Consider the following 8,270-nt stretch of genomic DNA (forward strand, 5'->3'; position numbering starts at 1 on the left):
TGTGGCGTTTTTCCAGTTTTCTGGAAAGAGTCTTTAGTGTTCCCAATCCACAAGAAAGCCTGCAAAAGGACTGTTTGGAATAGCTCAGTTAAGTGCTACCTCCAAACGTTTTGACTTGATTATACTCGAAGAATTGGTTCAAAGTTTTGCACACTGTATATCGACGGATCAGCATGACTTCATGCCTAAGCGTTGCACGACGATCAATTTAGTTACTTTCACTTCGTTCATCATTCGTAAAGTAGAACGTGGCCATCAAGTAGATTCCATATACACAGACCTCTCCGCATCATTTGCTTATCCAAATCAAAGCAAAAATTACTAGGGTCACAACTCGGGTTCGCTTCGCCAAAAAATTCAAAGATGTATACTGCCTGAAAGCATTATACTGTTCGTTGATGCGACCTATTCCGGAGTATTCGACGGCCGTGTTATCTCCATAATACCAAAATGAAACCATGCGTATTGAAGCTATTCAACGGAAGTTCATCCGATATGCTTTAAGGCATTTTCGCTGGAATGACCCTACAAATCTGTCTAGCTACGAAAACCGTGGTATGCTTATCAACTTAGAGTTTTTGAATGCGAGACGTAACGTAGCAATGGCCAGTTTCGTCGGTGATCTTCTTCAGGGAAACATTGACTGTTCTACACTGCTGAATAGCATCGACATCAATACCCGCCGCCGTAATCTACGATCCCATGCTTTCCTGAACAACCGCGTCTCACGATTCAACTATGGATGGAATGCGGAGGATGTGTCGCATCTTTAACAGATGCAACAATGTAATTTTTTTGACTTCAATGTTTCTCGTTTTAGAAATAAGTGAAATTTCAAGAGCATTTTATGGTAATTTGTCTTGAATCAGTATACTGTCATTGGGGTGAATATTTTACCTGTTGACCATAACATAAATCAATAAATAACACACACGGAAGGACATTTCACGATATCGTCGATCTGAACCTATACATGTTGTACACAGTACAATGGTGGTAGTATTCGTGTTTCTAAATATAGCGGGGGTATTTATTTTTATTTTTAATCTGGTTCGTTAGTGTTACTGTTATTGTAATTGTTGTTTTTTGATAGCTTTACGGCTAGCGATAATTCATTGTTCATTGTCGGTAACCAAATTCACTTAATTTTTGAGTTTGGTGGAATACTCGCGACTTACCCGAGGTTAGAGGGGTACACTGTTGAAGGTTAGGATCAGGGGAGGAGCATGAGGTTAGGGTTTCGTTGTCTCATCAGACAATTTTGATGTCAGATGTAAAAAACAAACCTCAAAAATACATCTTCAATATTAACAAGCCTATTGAACTTTCACGCGGGAAATTCTCGAAATTTCCTGATCGACTTATTACGCGTTTCCTGCGCTTCTTCGCTGCACATGCCAATTGGTAGTGGCTTGATCAATGTCGCTCCATGAATCAATAATTTATGGACCGTTAGCGACAGCGAAAACCATCCATATTTAACTTTTTTAAACAATGTGTATCTTTATTTTTTTAAATAAGAAAGTTAGTTTTTGGATTTAAAAAAATTAAAGGATCACCCTAATGTTTGAAGGCACCAAAAGAAGGATAATTTTAAGAAGAAAAACTTCACTGAAAACACCAAACGCCAAAATCTTAAAACAAAAGAACTATGGACTTTTGTCTTGCTAAATTCCAATCCTGGACCACTGTGCAATGGCTTCACTTCCCATCCGAAGGAAGGCGTGATTAGAGATGCCTCAGAACATCCTGGCGGCGCCGACTGGGATTGAACCCAGGTCTACTGGGGTGAGAGGTAAACACGCTTACCACTACACCACCGGCGCCGCTGATTTTAGTTACTTGAGTTACTTAGTATTTCTCATTCATTTCCTTCTATATGATTATAAACTCATTCGTCTGAATGCTGCACGGATGTGATTTTAACAACTTAATTAGTACGATGGCTGAATACTGAGCAGTACACATTCGTTTGCTTTATATTTAAACTGAATTTAAATGAGAAATAGCATTTTTTTTATAGTTCAGATATTCTGACGATACCCGTACGCTATCAAACCAGGCACTTGATTGGAAATAAATTTCCAGTAATTAAAACCCTAATGGAATGATGAAGACTGTTTTGTAAGTGCTTTTCAAACACGGCTAAAACATTTATGATTTTTGTAATGTCCAAGAGGGTCGGGTGATAGCAGCCCAAAAAACGCAAACCCAACAACCAAGCAAGAAAGGAAACAAAAGAATACTACACTTGAGAAAGGCTTACCAACCGGGGCCCAACAGTAAGGCGAACGGCGACGAAAGTGGATATAATTTTTTTAAGTATCGATTTCGTCCGATCAAGAAGAAAAAACCCCGTTTCTAGATTGTGCAAACAGAGGAAGGTGTATAAGCTGAAGTGTACCAAGAGAAGATGCCGGATAAAGACAGGCGCAACCTCACAGCATAGACAAAGCGGATTTTTATTACCAGCCAGCGATTTTGTTCACCCCGTCTATCGTCGCGTCGTCGTCGTTGTCGTTGCGAACGGACGAAGAAGAAGAAAGCTGCCTGAAGTGGAATCCAGAAAGAAAGAGTGAACAAATCGAACAAAGGCCAGTGTTTAAAAAGATGTTTAGAGCGTTTATCTTAATGATATTGTTGCTGAAGTTTTGTTGTTGGTACGTGCGGTTGAGCAGATAATGTTGATTGATCCCTTTTGATAGAGTAGTGCTTAGTTCTTGCCAGAAGGGAGAAGGATTGTCCTTGCTAGGGCTACCAATGCGTGCAATGAATCTTACTACATTTTTACTATTTATTATGAATTGTTATATAGTTGCATTGCTTTTACTGCTAGCGTATGCTGTCAAATAGTTTTAAATCTTGAAACATGAGTAATTATCTGCGCTTTACACATATGGCAACCCTACCTTCGCATGTCATCGATCGTTTCTACACAAGCTGTATTACATAGAATTAGAAGAGACAGTTATCACGAATGGTCCTCTGAGACGAACTAACTTGACATAAAATGTGCTGACATTGTCTTTGCACTTAGCTATATGAGTATATTGATATTGTGACACATTTATATTTGCCTCTAGGTTGTCCTTGCATCATATAGAAGCAAAAGCGAAGAACTACTCCTTTGTATCACAATTGAGCGGGTTAAGTCATCCAACAATTGGTCCAGTTTTTTCAGCGGTGTAGGTCGACTATATTAAGATCATCAGGTTGAAAAATAATATACTTTTCAACTAAAAATTGGCTCAGCCTTCATTATAACAAATGAAATGTAGAATAATCTTTATCAAAAATCATTTACAATGGTTGCTAGCATAAAAACATGGGCTATTAATTCGGTACTCCGCATCCAATCATATCTCCCAAACAACAATGTAATCATTCAACATGTTTGAACAGAATCATAATTTCCTTCATCACATTGTTGTGACTTAATTAACATAAGTTACCCGTTTCGTACACCAGCCAACACGGTAAACGCAAAAGCTAAGCTAGTATAGCTATCGCAGAAAACAAGCAACACAACGGGAGCAACTTGATAATGGATTTTCAAGAATCTTACGAGAACACCATTCTTGTACCGAGGAGAAATTTTCCCACAAGAGTGAAAATTCGTTGTTCTTTCAAGAACGCCAGCAATAATATCAGCAACATTTCCAGTGAGCTTGACTTCATCTTTTTTTGTTCTGCTTCTTTGCAAAGGTGCCTTGCCCATCTCATGCTCGCCTTCACTTGTTTGTAAACGGAAATTTATTGCTCCGGCTATCGCTTGTTTATGCTCTTGATAATCTTTCCGCTCTGGGAAGTGGATTGTTTTTCTTTCTAATATAAATTATGAGCAGTGATAAGTAACCAAGCAATGAGCGGGGAAAATGCTTGCAAAAAAAGAAAAATGTTGGCCCAAAATTCAGCAAATAAATCAGACAAGGGGGAAGAACCTTGCGCATAAAATTATTTATTGATCTGACGTCAGGACAGACACTCACTTAATGAATCTCCATTAACCACAGGGATCGTAACTCGAATGGATAGGTTGCTTCTAATGTTTGTCTTTTACGTACAGATGCCTGAGGACTTGCAAATGGATGCAGTTGGCTATGGGAGGGTAAACGATCTGCGTCTACTTCTACTTGGATATTATTTAACGACTTACCCAAACTTAGTGTACTTTGGGCACTTTCAACAATAAGCAGTTTGTAAACGCTGTTTGAGCAGGATAAACGCTCGTATGGGGTTTGGTTCATTAGCTACTATAGGAATCAAATGCTTTTAACGTACCACAACTATAGGAGCGTTTACCCTAGATGTAATGGGCCTCTTCTGATTACGACCTGAGGGAGGAAGGAATGGTGTTAAACGCGCCAGCAGGGTTATATGCTCCACCATGATATTTCGCTTTGGAAGAAGTTTTGATCAACTTTTTATTGTATTATTAAGAGATTTTATGAAATCACCATAAAAAAATCGGAAAAAAATAACATCGAAAAACACTAAAATAAACTTTAAATTTTTAAATTTTTTATTAGTTTGCAAATTTACAATTTTTAATTGAGTGCGCATTCAATTAAAATTTTAAAATTTATGCCCTAAAAAAATTTAAAAAATTAAGATTATTTTAGTGCTTCTCGATTGTTTGATAGAGTTTTCATATGTATGGAACGGTTCGACTGGGAATTGATGTGTGTTGTGAATGGCTGTTCAGTCTCGACAAAATCAAAATACTGCTATTTAATTTTTGCAACGATAGGACAAAAATTAAATAGCAGTATTTTGATTTTGTCGAGACTGAACAGCCATTCACAACACAGAGTTTTCATAGGCAGAAATAAGAACATTCTTTACTCATGATAAATAAATCAACTTGCTGCATTATCAGCTTCTTGATCTGTGAGAAAACATAATATTTTTTGATCTCAAATAGTCGGCGTAAAGTCAGAGGGGACTAAGAAATAAAAAGTAATCACTGTGATTATTTTTAACAGTATAATATAAACTTGAACGCATCCTATAACTGTCGCACCAGGTTGTTTCAAACCACGTAGTGTTCTCCTCAGCTTTGTTTATTTCAATTTCATATGAAATTTATAACACGATATGCTTTAATCTACTCAATAAACTTGAATTTTCTGCAATTTACCCATTTTTAAGCAGTATGGAAGCATTATGTAGGTTATTTGGAGTGATGATATAGAAAACCTGGTTATAATGGAAGTTACAAAAAATATCCTCAACATTTCAGCATTTCAACTTTCCCACATGTTTACACTCTATGAGGCAAATCGAAATAAGTACAAGGGGGCTTGTTGAAATGATGACCTTCTCAGTACAAGAAATCACTTCAATATGTTGATGGATAACAAATAATCAGCGATGGGTGCCTTGAAAAAACACTAACATGTTAAAAAAATTAAACCTGAAGATAACTCGACCTCCCTTTTTCTTTATTTTTTCCTTTATTTAACGTCGGTCTCTGTTCCGCCATCTAGTGCCAATCACCGACGGACATTAATTGCCATCCATTGACGTCAATCGAATGTGCAGAAAGGCAGCTTCTACACCTGCGTAGGATATCGCACCCATTCTAACACACATGAGCCGGGACCAACGGCTTCACTTCCCTTCCGAAGGAAGACGTGTCCAGAGATTTTTATGCCTCAGAAAAATCCCACCGACCTCGGCTGGGATTGAACTCAGACACATTGGGATGAGAAATTAGTCACGCTTCCACTACACCACCAGCACCCTTTTTTATGATAAAAATAATAGTTTTAATTATATTAATACTACTTAAATGTTTAAGTACTATTTCATTACTATTAAAACTATATATTGAAACTTTATATAAAAATACTATTATTTTGACCAGGTCAAATTATCTTAAGTATAGAAAATCAATTTTTCATTATCAAACTAAATTCACCGCATAATTGAGCTATTTGGAAGCATTTGGCTTGGTTTGTACACACTAAGATTATTTCACAGATTTTTATGAAATTTTACCAAAATCTCAACAGCTGAACGTTTGGTGAACAGTTCGGTTATTTTTCACAGATTTCCTTTAATAATCTGTGAAAAATGGCAGGAAAACTGTGAAAATCACCGAACTGTCAACCGAACGTTCAGCTGTGAGATTTCGGCAAAATTTAACAGAAATCTCTGAAATATTCCAAGCATGCATACAGTAATATTTGCCTGTAAAAGCTGTTCTGCAGCAAACATTTATTGTTTAGAGACTATGTTCGATGAATTTTAATATTATTCTTTTGCTGCAATTTGAGATAACTCATAAATGTATTATAAACCCACAAATAGAATTTGGTAAACTAATTTAGGTAATCCTATGATCATTTGAACAATTAATTGTATATTCATTTTATGTTTATGAGTAAATTGTCAACAATAGAATGCATGGTAGTTTCATTATCATTTCATGGTTATATTTTTGCATGGACTCAACTACCCAACGCATTCATCGGAAGATTTTAATATACCCATCAGGGATATATAAAGTCCATGAAAGGTTATTTCATACATGCATCTACATGTTTTAGGAGGAAATAGATGATAATTTTCACCATAAAAGTGATCTAATATATGTGTTTCAACTTACCCCACTGTATAAGGCAAGATGAAACAAAACACACCATATTTGTATCCTCATAAAAAATCAAGTTTGTTGGATCTAAACTATAGTTTAATGAAGTTGGAGTAGCTTAACATCAGATACCAGACTTAAGTGGTAATTTTATACGATGGATGAGGAGATGAAAGTATGGACTTGATAGTTTCGTTAGAGTACGGCAATGTGAAAATTGTATATAGAGAGTAGAAAGCAAGCAAAGGTCAACTTTGACGAAAACACGAATCGGGTTGATCATCTCCTTTACCAAACTCCCCTGTTAGGGAGGGATGGTGAGGGGTATCTCCCCCACGACCACTAGCAAAAGAGATGATCGACGCTTTGCGCACGTACCTTGGATGTGCGGAAACAGTTCTATCGATTGTTTCACACTCAAGTCGTCCTCTGACGTAAGCATCTAGTCGTTAGATTTGGAAATTGCAGCTATTGTTGCCTTTATCGCTGCACAGCGGTCCAGAATGCAGATTTAGTGGAAGGACATGTTTTGAGCCTGAAATTGAAACTTTAGACTAAAAGTCTCTGCTACAAAGTTGTTTCTTATAGCTAGGCTCTCATCTTTATGGGGTGGTTATGGGTGGTTCTTATTGTCATTGGAATAAAAAATCTAGCTTTCTTGTTTGAAGATATTAAGGTATGCCTGCTTCGGCAAATATATAGATGAGCTGATTTCAAGCAACTTTATAAAAAAAGAACTTTTTTACCTCTTAAATTGACTGATTTAGAGCTATTTTCTTGAATTGAGTAACATTGTCTCTAAAAAAAAAACACTTGTTTTTTTTTAGTATTCTTATTTAAATTTCTCAGCAAAGATGTATCCAAACAACTTTAAGATCTTTAAAAGGCGCCGAAAAATGTAGACATTGAATCCTTCAAACAAAAACGTTTAATTTCAATGATTATAAGAACCACCTAGAATTAAGGGGTTACGCCTACCTGTAAACTTTAAAAAAATCGATTTTTTTTTTCATTGTCCTAATCGAAAGTATATAAAGCCAAGAATATTTCCTCAAAAGATCAAGTTGATCCGATGAAAATTGTGAAAGTTATGCGACGTACAAAAATATTCACTTATAGTGGACTAAGCCCAACTTGAAACTTTAAACACGATTATCTCGGAATCATACTTTCAAAACCGGTGCCAAAAATTTCTCGAAATGTATACATTCGATTTGTCCGATTCGTTTTGATTTCTGTTCAGTACTATTTTGTGCAGTCCACGATCGTTCGGATTTCGTCTATCATTAAATTTCGAGTTTTTACAGCCGATCAAAGACAAATTTTAAGGATCAAAAATCGGCAATTCAACTTTGCAAGGCCGCCATTTTGTCAAAATAATTAAAAAAAAAACCGAATGATCAAGGACTAGTTTAACACATGCTTAACGATTTGGCATGGTTTTTTTTTTTTTCACAAACCGCAGTTGGCACCGCAAAAAGCGTTTTTTGGAACATCGTCCACGGGGAGCAGCCGTGCGGGGCACCAGGACCTCGTTTTTACAGCATCGACTGATAAATGTACCATTTAATGTGTGTTCAATAAACGGCAGAAAACCGATTTTCAATATGTTGCGTCGTTTTCGAGAGAAAAAAATCCAAACTTTCGCTTTTTTTCGGTCTTGCAGGTAGGC

This window comes from Ochlerotatus camptorhynchus, unplaced genomic scaffold (assembly GCF_037179485.1).
Source record: "Ochlerotatus camptorhynchus isolate MF236.1 unplaced genomic scaffold, CSIRO-AGI_Acam_v1.1 ptg000458l, whole genome shotgun sequence".
NCBI lineage: Eukaryota > Metazoa > Arthropoda > Insecta > Diptera > Culicidae > Ochlerotatus > Ochlerotatus camptorhynchus.